This window comes from Saccostrea echinata, unplaced genomic scaffold, assembly GCF_033153115.1.
Source record: "Saccostrea echinata isolate AGI-Se365-2 ecotype Australia unplaced genomic scaffold, CSIRO_AGI_Sech_v1 ptg000054l, whole genome shotgun sequence".
NCBI classification, from domain to species: domain Eukaryota; kingdom Metazoa; phylum Mollusca; class Bivalvia; order Ostreida; family Ostreidae; genus Saccostrea; species Saccostrea echinata.
This window is the reverse complement of record NW_026889803.1, coordinates 40,843,125-40,863,176: the sequence shown is the minus strand read 5'-3', so window position 1 is coordinate 40,863,176 and position 20,052 is coordinate 40,843,125.

Below are 20,052 nucleotides of genomic sequence, written 5' to 3'. Positions count from 1 at the left end.
ATTTAAAATAAAAAAAAACCCAACTAAATATTTAATTTTTTAAAGACTTTTTATACATTTTTCCCCATATATTTTCCATGATACATGTATTACATGTAATACATAGCAACGCTCTATATTTAGAGTAAGTTCCGAACTTTTTAAAATGTGGATATTTTGACCACACCATTGCCTATAAATTTGCATTCCACTTATTTAGAATTTAATCTTATTGAAAAAATATCAACAGATTAAAAACTTGCAGAGAGTTAATTAGAAATTACTTTTCAATATTATTTCCAAAGCAACCCTTGTCGATCAAATCTATCTTCTTATTTTTGTTGAAATATCCTAATCATAATTGCTTTTATTTTTGAATGTTTAACCAAACAAAGAAATATTAAGAAATTATTGCTTTTTATACTTTGTGTCCAAGGTAACAAGACAGCAAGTTTTTTTTTTACTTATGGACACAGTCATTGCCACTTTTCTGAATTGCTGTAAACATTAATAATGGGACTCTAAACATGTTCATAAATGTTATTTTTCAAACTTTAGAGCATGTAGCCATGGTAACCATGTAACATAGCAACACATCTTTGCCTCATATGAATTGAAGGTATCCAAAATTACATTGTCAATTTGCATACAAGACAGTTAGTTTTTGACTTTTATACACAGTCATTGTCACTTTTCTGAATTGCTGTAAACATTAATAATGGGACTCTGAACATGTTCATACATGTTTTTTTTTTTTTTTTTTTTCAAAATTTAGGGCACGTTGCCATGGTAACCATGTTACATAGCAACAAATATTTGCCTTATGTGAGTTAATGGTTTCAAATTCTTTGATAGCATATACATGTTTGAAGAAATTCTGTGACTATGTATTCTCCTGCTCATATATAAAGGTCAAAGTAATTGCAGAGAATGAATCTTTCAAACACTCAGTGAAATCAAGTGGTTGTTATGTTCTCAAAATCGTTTCCATGGGAAATTTATGTAACAAAAATACTTTTATGAGGTCCGTAATACATTTTTAATTTTGCTAAACTGCAATTTTAGGACTAAATTTGAAACATTTCTTACCACTGTACTTGAATATCTGCCAAAATTAAGTTTTGCGGCCTTGTTGCTATGGGGAATTTGCTGTTGCCATGGAGATAAATAACTGTACAATAGTCTTTAATTTGCTAAGAAGTCTGATTTATGTTCTATCACTTTAAAATTTGTTTCTAGTACTCTAATATAACAATTTATACAAGTTTGCTATGTAACACTGCACAATTATTCACTTTTTATTTATCAAAACATCCATTATTGTTGCTAGGCAACGAACACTTATTTTCAAAAAACCCACGTGATTGAATTCGGATTTCATCAGAGACATTCCTGTACTTTTATGTGAAATACATGCAAAAGTTGAAATTTTTAGATGCAAATTTTAATTTGACCTTGAATATTGCCAAAATCAAGAAAAATGCTGAATCAGCAAAAAATGCAAAACATGTACATCTTCCAATGTCTATTACAGAACTAACTTTAAATCTGATATCTTCGTGTTGGGTTGTTAAAACACTTAAAATGTGTATCTTTTTTATGCTAGTGAAGAGGAATAATTTTATTCATATTTACATTTCATTTCAAGTCTTAAAAGATGGGTGACTTTTTGTCCTACCACATGGAAAAATTGGCCGGTTGCTAGGGAAATTTCTTTTGCCAGGTTTCCATAGTAACCATGAACTAAAACATTTTTTATTTTACATACATGGATCATAGTGCAAGAGAAATCTGTGTGTGGAAAATCATCAAATTCTGAGAACCTTCATGTATCACTTTTATACACATTTTGTCTGATTTTTATATGGACTGGTACTTAAATATCTTGATGTAAAATTAACTTTCTAACCGCATTCATTTCGATGAGGTCAACATAACATAGGATGAAGCATGTAACTCAAATTGTGATTTTTAATGACTATACACGTTCATGTTTCAAATGACATATAAAAAGTTAGTTTTAATTCACTTTTTTTTACTTTTCCACAGGCTGTACATTGATATTTTGATTGTAATTTACTCCATACATATACATATACAACTATACATGGAATTGTATAAGTATCTACACTTGTGATGCAACTAATTTAAAACTCTTCTTATTTTTTTTTAATCAATAAATAAGGTGCTTGATGTGTAAGGTTAAAAAAATAAGTTAAAAAATATTTTAATCGATGAGAAATAATCATTTTATTTTGATCTTAGAAAGGTAGACTTAAAAACATTATTTTTGCGAATATCAATATACTGGTAAATACTTTTCGATACTGGAAATTAAAAAGTATATGTTTGGATTCATTTTTTAAGCTGAATTATGGAAGAACTATGCGGGGTTTAGAATCCCAATGGCACATACTGTTACTGCCATTTCCATCATATATCTTCGTTGCATCGTCACAAAGAATTTTTCCATATCACTTGTAATCCTTCTGACAACGAAACAAATGAACTTTAAACAGAATACATAACACCAGACATAAGATCAGGTGCCTAGGAGGAGTAAGCATCCCCTGTTACCACCCACCGTGTGCCCTCTGTATTGATCTAGTAATAGAGTAATCTGTAGTCAAAATTAGCAAATATCAACCTAACTCGACCCAAATATAGGCTATAGATGCACACAAGATCATTATATATACCAAGTCTAGAATTTGCAAAATGCTGACTTTAAATGATGTAGTTGAAAACACTATAACATCAACTTATTTGTCAATAGCTCCTTGGTTTTAAGAATCTATAACAAAGAGTAATGATATATCATTCATAAATGAAAAATTATGAGATATTTTCTCATCATAAAAAAATTCTCTTTTGAGGAGGTAATATTGACCGTTGTATCTTCAAGTGAAACTCGAAAAACGTTCAAAGTACATTTTAATGAAGATTTATTGATAAAATATACATATGAAAGAATTATAGTACATATAATTTAAAGTTTATAATAAAGTGATTCAACTGAATGTCGTTTAGCTTAAAACTGTAAATGTTCACAAATACATAAATGCGTAGAACAATACAGAAACAGAAGAGAAAAAAATATTTCAATGATGAATGACATAATCACTAAAATTGTTATGTTGCAAAGTGACAGGTTAACAACTTTGTCAATCGAACAAATTTAGCGATACCCAGTGAAGGCTATGTTAAGTGTAAGAAATGTATCCATATAAAAACAGAAATATTTTTTGTACAAGAAATGAGGATTTAAATTAATGTTTCATATACTAAAAGTATTTCATCAATGAATAATGAGAATATTAATATAAGGCATCTTTATAATCATGTGACTCAAGCAGGACAAAGATGTCATTTGAGAGCTGTAATCATGTATACAGACGTAAATAAAAGCACATCGTCATCAGCAACAACCCCAATATAGAAATGCCGGAAAAGCGACTGATGTTTGATATATATCTCACGGAAGTCTTCACTCTTGTAGTACCCACCGAGATCTAGAAACGCATGAATCACACCTCCATCACATTGCAACTTGTAAACATGAATATCATTGAATATTTGGATATCATTGGATATTTGATGCATGTTTTGATGATTAATATACATTAGATTTAAATAAAATATTATGCACCGAAGAAAAGAATGTTGAAGAATGAATACTACCAAGTTTTAAAAGTAATATTTAAAAAACAATATATGCAAATATAATTTAGGTTTTAGTATGACTGTAGTATCAAGAGGTACCGGGTAATAAGAAGACAATTTTCTATGATCGATCTCTATGAACGCTAATGGAGTATCTTTTTGTATTTCTATTGAACAAATACCCTGTTTATCTTTGAGATACTTCTAAAAATATTCAACAAACATTTCAGTGCAATTGAGGGGGGTGGTAATATTCTGTAATATAACAAAAGAAGATCGGCAAACAATGCGAGCGAAATGCATATGGTGCGACAAATATGAAGGTGAAAAATTAAATCTCAATTATAACAGAATTTTCTTTAATATTTTATCTAACACTAAAGTATACTTTATGTAAAATCTTCATAATGTGTAAAAATCTCACAAAGATTGAAATTATTTGTCTATGAAATACCATACACACACCAAAGAGGGCAAAAAGGATCATTCTCTAACATGATAACACAATTTTTCCATATACGTGGGTCTTCGCTCCATTTTTTTTTAAAGTTTATCTTCAAGGTGTGCGTAAAATTATAAGTTTTTGGTTAACAAAACCATGGAGCAAAGACCTACTATATATGTACATTAAAAATGTACATTTATAACACATCATTCTTATATTCTGAGGAATACCTGAAGTTATTTAGTCAAGGTCATATCACAAAAATGATTTAAATGCCATGATTTGTCAGGAGTTGTGTAGCGAAGTGGTTAGCGTATTAGTCTCAAAAGAAAATTTTCAGAAGAAAAGTTTTGTTTGTCATTATTTCATAAATTTCAATAATAAGAACTTTACTCTGAATACTAAATTGATAAACTGAGTGACATAAAAAAAAAGTATCACTTTGGACAACCTGAAAACTTATTAAAAACAGAAAGTGGGGTAAAGAAGGAATGTGTATGTTTAAAAAACATTAACAGTGAGAAAAATAATGGAATTTATTTAGAAGAATAAAAACTGAAAAACTGATAAATTAGTTTGGAATCATCCAAGGAAGAAGAAAAGATGACTTCTTGTAAATTTGATTCCTATAAGGTCGTGAGTTCGACTGACCTTAGTCGATAAAAAATATGTAGCAACTGTTCCTTTGCCAAGCGCTCGGCACTTTGAAGTGAAAGTTGCGGATGAGACCTCCAAAAGCGAGGCCCCTTGTCACGGCAGGCGTTGGCACGATAAAGATTCCCCACTGCTCAATGGCCTGAGTGCCGAGTAAACGTCAAAATTTGAAGCCCTTCACCGGTATATGCTGACGTCTCTATATGAGCGAAAAATTCTCGAATGGGACGTAAAACAACATACAATCGATCAACAATCATATAACACAAAAAACACATCGACGTGAAATAGTTCGAACACACGTCTAATAGTCCTGAGAAAAAAAAATCAAGGATTAGGGCCTTATTAACTGATTTTTTAACGTCGAACTTTCTTTATCTCTAAAATATAATCACTTCAGATACGATTACGCGCAGAAGAGGAGAACGTTCTTCAGAGGAACAAAACAAAAATGATACTCTGATAAGAGCGATCATTTTAAATGACATAAATGTTTATTATTCCTTTACAAATTTGTCAGGTAAAAACGTGTCTTTTGTCCAATTTTGCCCCCCAAGCTATGATATAATTGTTTAATCTTACTAATAAAATATACTTCTTTTAGATAATCATAAAAGTTAAAGCAGCATTTTATATGAGTGAGCAGAAGGTTTATTTACCTAATTAGGCTGTCTTATATCTGTCCCTAGTAGAGGTTTAACTGAATTGGAGTGCCTTCGGAGATGTTCGTTAAGATGAACTTACATGTAGTTTTAACAGCTTCGAAATGCAAGTAAGCCTAGCATGCATAATCTCAAGATTTTCTATAAATATTAATATATTGCTTAAATTTAAAATTTTTCGTAAAGTACATTCATTTTAGTACAAATACTAACATAGGAATCTAAGTAACCAATCAGCCGTAAAGCTGCGAGCTTTTATAGGGTAATGATAGCTACTGAATGCTTAAATGAGCAGCCCTTTATACCTTCATATACATGTATATAACTACATCGTTTATACCATCAACGAACCAAATATGTTAGAGTTGAGTTGAAAGAAAAACCAAAAATAAAGTTTTGAGGAACGATTTCACGAGCAAAAACCAAATCTGGAAATCGGAAAAGCGACAGAGAGTACACGATTTACATTGAAGACATTTCTTAAGCCGGAAGAGTAGGCAAACGCCCAGCATCTTGAAATCTTACCAAGTTTTTTATTGAAGATTTCTGATGAGTGACTCTTGAAGACTTTTATGTCATGTTCAAGTGTATAGAGATTGTGATGATGAAAAGACCATATTATGATCAAAGAAACGTTATCTAAAGCAGAAACAGTGGCACATGTACAATTTCTGATAAATTAGCACAGAATTATGATCACAGGTTATTTTTGTGAATTGCTCTTATAACACCAAAACACAGCTAGGTTAAAGGATCCCCAAAAAATTTAAAAATCGAAAATCAACAACATGTATGTAGCAGTGTATAATATTTTTAATATTTTCCAAAAACTCTACCTTAGTCCCTAAAACAATTGTATTACTTCAGATACCTCTGTTAATGTACAAATACATGTATTAACAATGGAAAAATAACTGAATTTCTGCGAAATCAACGTCAATGTAAATTGTTTAAACATTGGATTAGTTTAGGTTAGAAGAGATTTATGTTGATAGACATTATTCGGATTTATACACGTTGCTGCAAAAATGAAACTGTTTCCGATAACAGCAAATGAGGTATATGTACTCAACTTGAATAAAAAAAAAAAAAACAAAAAAAAAAAAACAAAAAAAACAAAAAAACAAACAGACAAACAAACAAAAAAAACCCAAAACAAGTCAACAAATTAACAAAACAAGAAAAAAGTAAAACGTGCATTTATAAGGCCCAGGAAAGCGTTCTCTTCAAACAAAGAAAAAAAGTAAAACAAGTAAAATGTGCATTTATAAGGTCCAGGAAGACTTTCTTAGCAAAGCGTATGCTTAATTCAAGTCGTTCCGAGTCTGGATTGATCTAAGTAAAGATGAACTGACAGCACTGACAGTTTCAGAAAGCAGGTAGAAGCTGACAGTGTTACCTGCATAGAATTCCTCTCAAGTATTTATACATTGTTTAAAATTAAGTTCGTCATACGTATGTACAGTTTTAGTACAAATACTAACAGAGGAACTTAGCTCTAGTATCAGGTATCCGGAAAGTTGTGATCCAGCTTTTAAATGGACAATGATGTCCACTGAATGTTTGCGACGAGCTGCTTTTTATACGTTTATGGACACAAGTACGTCATTTCCATCCACAAACCAAATATGGTATTGTCGGAAGAGAAATGTTTGAGGAACCACGTCAGCAGCACAAACAAAACAGATGTTGCATCGGAAGAGCGACGGAACATACATCAACTTTAAGGGAAGACAAATTGTCAGGCCGGAAGAAGGAGAAAAGACCTTTAATCTTGAATTATAAAATATAGCATATAATGTTGCAGCTTGTGTAGGGACATAAAACATAAAAACAATTCACAAAAATGATATTTTAAAATTGTAAAAATAGGGATTACGGAACTTTTATGATGTCGACCAAATCAGAAAAGAAAGTAAAAAAAAAATCACTCCCTCTTATCGTTTTTAATACATATAATTATATGACTAATAATGCATTTTCTGAAAGAGAAAAAAACTTGCCAGCAACTTACAAATTCAGATGGATGTTTTAGGGGGAGTAAAAGAACAAACAGCATGGTCTATCAATAAACTTTTGTTTGCTTGTTTGTACTTTTTTTCACATAAGCCAATTTTCCCAAAAGCAATTTAGACGTTATAAAATTTGTATTAACAAAAATTATTTGCAATAAAGCACAGAATAGTCATAAAATTTATTTACAATAATAAAGCACAGACCAGAGGGTCGAAAAAGTGAATTGCACTTAAACTTTAAAAACAAAATACTTACACACCTTTGCATATTTTGCACTTAAAATTACAAAACAAAAATAAATGCTGTGAAAATGTATCCAAAAAGAAGTCATTGCAGGCTTACTTGTTCTCTGCAGAAGCATGTTTGAATTTAAGACTCTTTTGAAGGTTTTATTTTTTTTTTATTTATTTATTTATATTTTTCTTTGTTTGTTTGTTTATTTATTTATTTATTTTTTACAATTTTAGGGTATATGACAGTTAAATATTAAAATTATTATTCACTTATTAAAGAGTCAAATAAAAGAAAATAAGTAAATATTCATAGATCAAAGTAAAAGAAGCTTTAACAAAATATATTTTAAAAAATTATCTCCAAATAGATATGACCTAATGAATTTAACATAGAATCATATTGGCAAAGTATCATTTTCATAAATTTGAAAGAAAAAAAAATTCCAAGAAATTCATATAAAGATATTTTTCTATAATTTGATAAATTAAAAAATGCGTAGCTCACATTGCAAGTTTGACAGATTTTTCAAGGGCAGATAACACGTAATTATGTAAGGAATGAATTTAAAAGCTACCCAATTTATACGGTATAAAGTGGGTCGGGGCAGTTTACGCTTTATAAACTGCGAAGCGGTTTATAAAAAAGCGTAAACTGTTCCAACCCACTTTATACCGTATAAATAGGGTAGCTATTAAATTCATTCCTTACAATTTGATTTTCATTCATTCATTTTAGAAAAAAGATGACTGCCCTTAAAAGATGACTCCAAATTGTACAAAATTTAAATGTAATGTCAGGCGGATCGATACGTTTTTGACGCAAGTCGTTGTGACATAGGCAATTCAATTTATACGATATAAAGTAAATTTTTTATCCAATTAAATGGCGCGTTACAATCAGAATTAAATTGTTACTGAATATTACCTAAGGATTCTGTCCATACAGTCTATATAGTTCATGATGTTCGTTTTTATCATTTTAAACTCATTTATGTAAATCATATATACCGAAAAAAATGGACATTTTCCCTTTATCGACATGCATTTAATACCTTAAACTGTATTTGGTTTTCACAAGTTCATGCCATATATTTATTAAATTTTTTACTTATTTAGTAAATATATTTAAGCATTTCTTATCCTTGATCCTTTCCCTCTCTCCTCCCCGCACAGAGATACGCCTTTCTCCAGAATATGATTAATCTTATTTATGAGAGAGAGAGAGAGAGAGAAATGCATCAACACACACAAAAAAAAATCAAAATAAACAAAAAAGAAGAAAAATTATTTTTAAAAAAATACAGAATTTAAAATATACTGAGCTTTTAACTTGGAAAAATATGTAAACCCTGCATTTTTGATTATACAATCTTATGCATTCATGTATTGATCGTGATAATTTGGTTCAAACACCATTTTGTTCAATATATTTATAAAAATGTATACCGAATGGAATTGAGCAGCTTACTAGGAATAATTGAGTCCTTTCCCAAGATCAGGGTCATACAACAATCAATATATATAAATATGCAGAAAATGATTTTTAAAAATGAGAAAGAGAGAAGGACAAATATACATGTCCCATCTGACAAAGCAAGTAACAACATAGCCTCTGTGTGTAAGTCTCATTGTTTAAATTGCGTTTCAAAGAACTTGAACTAAATTCTACAAGTGGTTTTCAAACTTATACTCATAGTTCCTTTCCAAGCAGGAAATTCTTAAGAACCATATGCTAGTTTTAAATACATGAATTTTTAATACTAGTATTCCGAACAACCAAATTGAATTCGAAGTACCATATTAGACTGGATTCCTAAACATCATTTATATCCTTACAAAGATACAAAGCGGTTTCTAGTAAATCTTCTACCAAGCCTCTTTCTTTACTCCCCACTAAAATATTAACAGAAGTGAAGGAGAAACTTCAGGAGTACTGCACAACAACAAATTGGAGAAGTTGTGTTTATCAAAAGGGGATACATAAAAACTACAGGATTTTAAGAAAATTAAAAAAGGTTACCAAAATAAATAGCATATAAATAATATACTGTACCAATTTTGATACACCAATTTTGATCGAAAAATTATGTCTCTTTAGTGATGCTCAAGCCGAGACATAAAAGAATCATGAATAAAGGGGCCCCAAAGACTGGAGCCAAATACGTCGAAGGATCAGAGCTTTGCATGAGGGAGATAATCCTTAATATTGATATAAATTTCTAAATTTTACCACAGCAATTAAATATATATCCGTATTTTCAAGCTAGTACCGAAGTACTTAGCTACTGGGCTGTAGAGACCATCGGGGACTAACAGTCCACCAGCAAAGGCCTCGACCCGTAAAACCCACTACTTTTTCACAATTTATACAACTATGCCCCACGATAAATTAAAGACCAGGCTTTCTGTCATTATAGACAACTACTTTTGCAATAAAATGGAATTTGTTTATTTGCATACCTTATAACTGGTCATCTGCAAACATTCTGATTAAACACACAAGAAGTGATAATAAAAAGATGCTTCAGTTTTCCTTGACAATATCTATGTAGTTATTGAAGACCAGATCTTCCAATAATTTGTTGGTATTCCCAAGGATACTGAATGTGTCCCGCTATTTGTAATCTTATGAAGCAGAATTTATTCAAAATATTCTAAATGAAAAGAAGTTTCTTGCTGTGGCCTTCAATTCGACTTATAGAAATACCGACGACGTTTAACTCAATTACAATGTCCATTTTCATTTCTACGTTGATTCGATATAGTCTATTGAACTCAAAAAACATACCACAGAGTCTAACACATCTGTTTTATATTTGGATATTTTACTAGAGAAAGACATTGATGGCAAACTACATAGTAAAACTTTTCATCGTCAACTTCCCTTATTCATGTAACAAATTTACCATTATCGCCTGCCTTTGAGTTTTTTGTCTTCCAGTTGATTCGTTTACACAAGAGCATATTCTACGTACTAACAATTTCTAATATGATACAGGCTATTGACAATAAAAGTGATAGGATATCGCAAAGTGTTAATATTTGTCTATCAACAGAGGTACCTAAAAAGATAACACCTTGTATTTTGTTTAACAAGATTTTTTTTAACGATTTGAACCACGTTAAAATGATCCGGGAGGAGGGATGGAAGAAGGGGGGAGAAAAAGTTTGAGTCAAACCACATAAAAAATTACTACAACTAAAACGCGATGCATCACGTGAATAAATTTATGTACATGTATTCCAAGACATTAAACAGTTTTACTTGCTTCAATTTAAAATTGACGATCAAATGCATATGATTACCAGTTTAGTTTAACAAAAAATTTAATTATGATATTAAAAGTTTAAAACAATATGTGAATGGACAGTAAGAACGCTGCCTATATCAACCGACCTTTTCCCGATGAACAATATTACAAATTAAGGACAGATATTACAAACAAACTTTTTTTCAAAAATCAGGAAAAATGTGTATAAATAAGTAAAATGAATAAGTTAAGCAGCAATACTTTTCGTTCAAAGTTTCTCAATGATGCAATATAAAGTGATAAGAAATCGTATTGATGAATATGAGATGGCAAAAGGGAAGAAATTTGAATATCATAAAAAGTCTACAATTTCTTGATATTTAAGATATTTGATATTTGCAACCAAAATAAGTCTAAAAATATATACCAATTCATGCATCTATATTTTGTTTGTAGCATGTATCCTAAAGAAGGAAACTGAAGACAGGGTTTATATATTTTTTGTAAATCTACACCATTACATTTACATGTTAACATGATAAAAATAGGAAATGTAAGTACTTGTAAACGGTTGTCTGTGGTTTCCTGGTAAATATATACATGTATACAAAAGTTCACTTCCCATATTGCTTAGATAGGTTGAACTAAAGATTGTAATATCGTTGTTGAAAAAAAGTAGATCTGATTGGAAAAACCACTTAGATGCAGACGTGGGGAGAGGGAGCAATTTAAAAGCAAGACAATTCAGATCAGGTTTATGTAGGTTGAAATAAAGTGTGAAGTGTAAATTGTGCATAAGTTTATTTTTCCGTGGTCACTTACCCAGTGACTGCTCAGCGCTATTACGGTAAAAAAAATGGGTAAAATGAATTTTTTGCTTAGGAAAAAAGAGAGCCTAAGTTAGCCTTAATGAGGTTTTCGTACCCAAAATGCGAAAGACGCTAATGTATAAAATATATAAATTGTAATATAGGTAAGTAGGTAAGCTTTTTCTATGTGTTTGCAAAAGAAGTATATTAGGTATACTGAGGATCGGAAAAGGAATAAATTTAGATAGTTTGAAATTGTTACAAAGTCTAGAACTTCTTACACCATTGTAAAATGCTATGACTTAAAATTCATACCGTTTTTCTAACAGGCACGGCCATAGCAGCCCGCCTGATTATGAATGACTGCATTGTTCTAAATTTCCAATTTCCCCTTTCCTACAGTCCCCATAGAAATAGGGCCGTACAAAGTATATATACCCTTAAATTACTTTGTTCTTTGCCCTTGTCTCCTGTTTTGCAATTAAATATCATTGAAAATATATCAAACTACCGGTATTTGTGAGAAAAATTTGAATACTGAAATTGAATACATGTGTCTTTCACTTATATTTACTATTTTTCAATTTAACAATTACATGCATATACTGCACAGCATATATTACACATAACATTTACAGAGCCATTTTGAAAATATACGTTTGGCAATGAATTTTAAATCGGGTGTCAAAAATTGCTTGCTTTGAAGCATAGAGGAGCTTGCATCTAATACCTTGAGGGAAACAAAGCCGATTAAACACGCCGAAAAATAGTTACAATGCTACACATAATATTTTTCAAAGGTCCTATTAAAAAAAAATATATTACCACAACATAGTGATAGAGAATGTTAAAGAATTTAAATATTTAGGCGTTGTATTTTCTTGCTGATGTTTTTGTTTTAACTGACAATAACAACAACTTTAAGAACAAAGTAAAAAAAAAACCAAAATACGACAAAGATAGAAAAATTAGACAAATTGCTAGTTGACAGTCAGTTTTAACCTTTTTTGATAAACCTGTTGTATCAGTCTTATTATATCGCTCTGAAGTATGGAGCTATAAAAATCTTGATGGTATCAAACGTTTATACTTTTAAAAATTATTAAAGCATGTATATTGGTTTGAAAGATCTACGACAGCGTACATAGTCTATGGCAAAACAGAGTTTTCTCCCTTGTATATCTCGGTGCATGTATATTGTAGAATGATCTTTTACTAAGTCAAACTTTTTAAGGCCTGCAAATAAAATTTTGAATGTGTTATACTTTATTATGATGGAAATTTAACAGACCCATGCTTAAATTACAAACAGAAAATTTGTAATATGTGTGGTATATCAAAAATATTGAACGAACATGGCGAACATTTACAGAATCTTTAAAAGAAAGTTTGGATTTGAAAATTACATTGAAAAGTTATCTCCCAGAATTAGAAAAATACTTTAAAATTTCGTACTGCATATCATCATCTATCAGGAGAAAATGGTAGATGGTATGGTGAAGGACTTTGATGCTCAAATTGCTGATAAATTTATTATATATTAGAATGTAAAGTTTTAGTTAATATAGATAAGATTATCTGAGTGATCATAATTCTCATAAACTCAATGTTTTTAAATTTATGGAACTAATGGCTACCAAAACGAAAAAAAAGAGAGAAAAGTAGATGTATGTTTACCCTAGAATTTATTATGCTCTCTATCCTCCTTTATTTTTTTTCCTTATTTTTATTGATTTTTTTGGTCATGTTTTTGTATTGTATATATGTACCCCTGACCAGTTAGTAAAAATGCATATATTTTAGTGACATTGTACCCCATGTAACAATATTTTTTTTGCGCGAATAAATTGAACTTGAGATCTTTATAAATATTGTCGAATAGGGTCATACACTGCAGCGGATATTGTCCGAATTGACATCAACAAACTAAATAGATTAGAGCATACTTATACATAAATATATTGCAACACCAGGCAACACACACATACACAATACAATTCAACATTTCGAAGGTATTAATGAAGAAAAAAGGACAACGGATGAAAAAATTGCCGAAAGAAAGTACTGTAACAATGAAAAGATAAAAAGAATAAATGAAAATGATATCAAACGAACGGCCACAAACAACTCAAAACAAAATAGCTACTGCAAATAAATAAAGTATAAATAAATGCAATCAACTCAAGGATATGAAAAAGAACAAAGTGCAATGCAATGAAAAACTGCCTGCTTTTATAATGTCAGAAGAGTATGACGTCAGATGGATTGTTTTGAACACAGGAAACTTGTTTCACAAGAAAAGTTACGCCAGGAAATTGTTTTGAAATTTGTGGTTTAGAGTTGTGTATAAATACCATCTGTTTTCGGGTCACTTGAAATCGGTTCATTGACACTATTCTAGAGACTTAAACATTGTAGAACATGTCTTCTAGCCATGGAGGTGGACACCAAGGTGGGCATGGTCATGGAAAAGGAGGCGGTGGTGGTGGTGGTGGTGATCGCCAAGGAAAAACTTTAAATCATTTATTAGCCACAGCAAAACAGCTGAAAGATGAGGACAATGATAACGAGCTCTTTTGGATTGCTATAATCAATCTAATACAATACTTTATTAACCAGCACCGCCAGCACCAACATCATTAGTAGAGCAGGTAAATCTTCGAAAGAATGCAAAAATTGAATACTTTCACATACAATTTTCCTTTGTGAATGCAGTTTTTGTTATACAATAAAAAAATGTTGTAATATTTTACAGTAAACTTTTTTTTCAGGTGACGGATCTGATAAAGACAGAGCCTCTCGCTACCCAGTTCTTTCATTTTTGTTTTACTTTTATTGTACACGAATATTTAAATGATTGCTATCCTTCACTACAGGGTTAGCTTGTATCTTATATTTTAATAGCTACGAAATAAAGTCGGTATATTGATCAATATACAGCTGAGAGAAAGAGAGAAAAAGAGAAAGGAATTTAAGCTTAAAAACTATATGATAAAAGAAATCATCAGACAAATACAAATGTGCGATTTACTGATTTTATTTGAAAATTTCAATAAGTACACGATTATATTTTAGTTTTCAAATATAAATCAGTAAACGACACGTGTTAATTGAGCATCCTTTCGTTTTGTCACTTATTATGCTCAGTTGGGTAGTTCATAGAATTGCTTTATCCTATATGCATAACTATGTTAAGTAATGTGTATGGTCCTTGTGTCTTCCTCTTCTTTCAACTAAAGTCCAGCTGGACACATCGTCACTGGTGATGTAAGTATAGTTTAAAATGACCACCTTAAACTATCATGCATTTTAAAAGGTCGTAAATTTAGGGAGCTAAGATCTTTCAAATGGCGACAGAAATTCATTTACATAGGGCTCACAGCGGGTGTGATCAGTCAACAGGGGATGTTTACTCCTCCTAGGCACCTGATCCGGAGGTCCGTGTTCGCAAAATGCGAACTAACCTTCCCTTTTCAGTAGACCGAAAGTGATAAAATAATTAGAAAGACTACATGAACGTTTTGCTTTGGTTCCAGCTGACAAATCTTGTAACGATGTTTGTAAGAGACATTATTTCAACTGCATTTTAGAAGAACTCAATTTTAATTCCAGGTCTGGTAATCCAACCTATACACAGGGTTTCCTTTCAAAAGATGAAAATCTTCAAAATCACCTTTCAGTTTTAAATACTTTTAACATTTCAATCATGGAAGTGAGTTTGATTTACCGTACCAATACTGGATTCCAAAACTTAAAAAAAAAATCATTACAAACAAAGATATATATCGCAAAGTCCAGTTAATGTTCAACCAAGCCCCTATCCTTACTCCTCACCAAAATATTAACAGCTGTGAAGGAGAAACTTCAGACGTATTGTAGTTCATATTCAAGAAGTTTTGTAAATCAAAGGTGGATTCTAAAAAAAAAAACTCCAAAGAACTTTTGCAAAATTTAAAATTTCGAAAATTTTCAAACATCAAAACATATGACTTTTTTGCGCTTTATAAACCATTCCTCACGACAAATAAAAGAACAGGCTTTTTGATTCATAGACAACTGCTTCCTTAATAAAAATGGAAATTTTCAAATTTTCACATCTAGTTAATGGTCACCTACAAAATTAATTTAAAAAACATTCTGATTCTATATATATTCATACAAGTTTTATGAAGTTGACTGGAGTACCTCAATATAGTCTTTGGAGACCGGGGGCCTGTTATAAAAAAAAGAACTTACGACTAAAACCCAAACTTAATTCTTTTTACATTCATTTGAAAATGGTTTTAATATTTTAAAAAATAATTTATAAATTCCGGGGGGGGGGGGGGTCATATTTCAACGTTGAATATCGAGACTAAGGCCTAATGAGTTCAGACCCTAGTCCAATGAAAATTGAGATGTATCGATGAATTATCATCATATTAAACCGGGTCAAAATTCAACAGCATAAAATCAAATATAAAAATGAATTGACGTTCACAATTATGCGATTTATTCATTTAAAAATTTACACTTGTGTTTTCGTTTGGATTAATATTTCACCACTGCATATTAATTCAATTTCAGTCCTTTTTTATTTATTCATCAGTAGGTGTCTAATTCATAATACAAAATTTGTTGACGTTATACATGTCAAACGACTGCCAAAACATATGAAATGAAATCGGAAATGACAACGGCATATGGTCTTATTTAAATACCTATAAATCTGAAATTTAGTAATTTTTTTCCTTGGAGTGAAATAACCGATAAGGAAGTAACTAGCAGCCCTTTTCTCTACAGTTTGTAAGTTGAATTACGGTTGGATACACAGATTCAATTTTTCAACCAAAATAAAAAAAAAATTGAAGACCGATCTCAATTTTTTAATAGCAATACAAATTTGTGAACAGGCCATAAAACATGGACCTCCGGAAACTCCAGAGATTGAATCCGTTGACTAGGAGGAGTAAGCTCCCTTTGTAGTCCGGTCACACCTACCTTAAAACCCCATATATTTATAAGGTAGACGGAGTAATTTCGTATAAAACAGTGGACTAACAATTGGTGTGAAAAATGCCAGCAATAATATGACCCAATGATAGGTTGTATTTGCAAACAATGTTATTATAACGACCATAAAATTTTCGAAATGCTGACTTTAAATGGGGTTATTGAAATTCCTGTGACATCTTCCTTTTTTCAGTAGCCTGCCTCGATGTGAAAATTGATCGTACTCACAGCATGTTCTTGCTTATCGAATAAGTTAAGAGACACAAACACCATATGCAGGCGATAGTGGAATATTACTACGAAAATAAAAGTTGGTTTTACAACACTATATACAGCCATTCCCCACGATAAACTAAAGACAAGGCCATTTGACATTATAGAAAATTGTTTCTTTAATAAGAATGGAACTCACTAATTTTCATATCTTGTCATTCTCTGATTCTACACACAATTAAACCCTAAAGTTGATATTTAAAAGATGCTTAAGTTCCACATTGACAACATCTATGTAGTCTTTGGAGATCAGGTTTTCCAATAATTTGTCGGAATTCCCATGAGTACCAAATGTGCTCAACCATTAGCAGATCTATTTATTTTTGCATTCTTATGAAGCATTTTTTTTAAAAAAAACTTTAATTTACAGTCTCTCTTGCTGTGGCCTTCAATTTGACATCTAGATAATATTGATGACGTTTTATCAATTAACAATACTGATTTTCATTTATACATAAGTCGCCCGCGTGGTGCAGTGGTTAGAGCGTTTGCTCTAGAGTCGCGGTCTAAGGAGTTGATCCTTACGTCGCGAGTTCGAATCCACTGCGGGACGTGGAGATCGGTCCTTCGGATAAGACCGTATAAACCGAGGTCCCGTGTCGCAGTAGGTGTTGGCACGAAAAAGTTCCCTCACTGCTCAATGACTCTGAGTGCCGAGCATAGGTATAAATTTGCAGCCCTCCACTGGCAAGTGGTGGCATCTCCATATGAGTGAAAAATTCTCAAGAGGGACGTTAAACAACAAACAAACAAACAAAACATGTATACATAGATTTGATGTATCCAATTGAACTCGAAATAAAAGAAATGTTGCCGAGTCTTGTAATTCTGCTTCATATTTGGATATTTTACTGGACAAAGACATCGATGGCAAACTAACCAAAAAACATGACGATAAATGTGGTGACTTCAACTTTTCTATCGTCAACTTCCCTTATTTATATAGCAATATACTATTATCACCTGCTTATGGGGTTTATGTCTCCTTGTCGATTGTATAAGCATAAGTATGTTCTTTGTATGAATAATTCCTAAAAACAGGGAGGGCTACCGACAAATTAGTTGATGATACAAAGGTATCTTCAATCTCATTTAAAGTCAACATTTCGCAAATTCTATGGTCGATAGAATGACCTTGTTTACAAATACAATCTGTCATTGGGTCGAATGTTCATTGACGTTTTTCATATAAATTTTTGGGCCATTTTTATCATACCGAATTGACTACGGATTTCTCCAATTACCGATCATGACAAAGGGCACTCGGAGGGTGTGACCCGTCGAGAGGAGATGCTTACTTGACATCATATCCTACCTCCGATGTTTTCAGAAGTCTGTGTTTGTTTTGTTCACAATTTGTATTGTTTTATTGGACTTTTCAGCATAATTATTGTTCGTTATCTTCACATTTTGTGGAAAAGTTGAAGTTATCTCGTTTGTTCTACATTTTAGTTATTAGTTGGCTATTACCGTATATTGACAGTAAACCCAAATATTAAACAGATGTGACAGACTCTGTGGTGTCATTTATTTCGAAATCACTGGGGTATATCGAGTAGGCAAATGAATGAAAATAACAACTGTAGAGTTGAAGGCCACAGCAAGAAATTTTTGTTCTCGTGTAAAAGTTTTTGAATAAATTTTGCTTCACGAGAATACAAAAAAATATGCTAATAATGAGCACAGTTAGTGCCCAACGAAGCCCAACAGTTTGTTGGAAGACAAGGTCACCAAAGACTACACAAATATTTAAGAGGAACTCCAGCATCTTTTCGATATCAACCTCAGAGTGCAATGACCAATCAGGAGATACAAAAATTTCCGAGTTCCATTTTTAAAGAAGTATTTGTCTATATGATATCAAAAAGCCTAATCTTTGATTTATCGTCAGGAATGGTTGTATAAAATGTTTAATAATTATACGTTCTGGTGCTAATGACTTAGGAGAAAATTGTGTGATTTTAAATTTTCTAATTGTTCGTAGACTTTTTTGAAAATCCACAATTGATTTTACACCACTTTTTGAATAGCACAGTAAGTCTGGAGTTTCTCCTTCACAGCAGTTAATATTTTTGTGAGGAGTCAAAATAGGGGATTGGTAGAGCACTTGCTTGAACCTGCTTGCATCTTTGTTTGTAAGGACTTTAACAAAATTAAGGAATCCAGTATAACATGTAAGGTAAATCGAATTAACTTTCGTTGATTGGAATGTTAGAAGCAATAAAGACTACGTGATTTTGAAGAATTTTCTCCTTAGAAAGTGAATCGAGTGTATAAGCTGTATAAGTCGATAAAGAGATCCTGTAGATGGACATTCGCATAGTTCTTCTGTAATAACTTTGGTCAAAGATGACCATGAAAAAAGAAAGATATTATACTATGTACGTATTAAACAACAAATAAATTACAAATCTGTTCTGGGTGCTATTGGTTTGCTGATTTCAGTCCGATATTTTTTATTCTAAAAGAAATTCAAACTAAAACTGACAAATATATTAGAAGATACATATTCATATATTTACGTTTCCAGTGTCTTTGTCCGAGATAAAATTTCAAATAGTAAAAATACTTTATTTCTACATAAATCTACTGGTTCATCGAAAGGCGTGGTGAAAAAAAATCACGTGCGGGGCGGGACAAATAGAGTCAGAAGCAGGGCTTGTAGCACGTGACTTTGCAGAATCAAGAGCATGTAAATATAAGGAATAACTGTCAGATTTTTTGGTTTCATGACGATGATCAATCGATTGGCTTGCGTGATAATTTTATGCATAAACGCCTTCGGCGTTTATGCAAATTATAACGCAAGCCAATCGATTGATCACATCATGAAACCCAAAAATTAGACAGTTATTCCTTAAATAAATCGTTTATAACAACTTCTAGATCAAACTCAGGGCAAAACCCTGTAGAGGGTGTCAGTATTCAACAGGGTCAAATTTCAACGTTGATGTTATAAATGCCAAAAAACAAAATTACCAAGCTGTTGAAAAATGATCCCGGGTATGAATTTCACGACTTTTGGTGTCAATTTTCAACGTTGAGAAACCACCCTCGGTTCAATATTCAACGTTG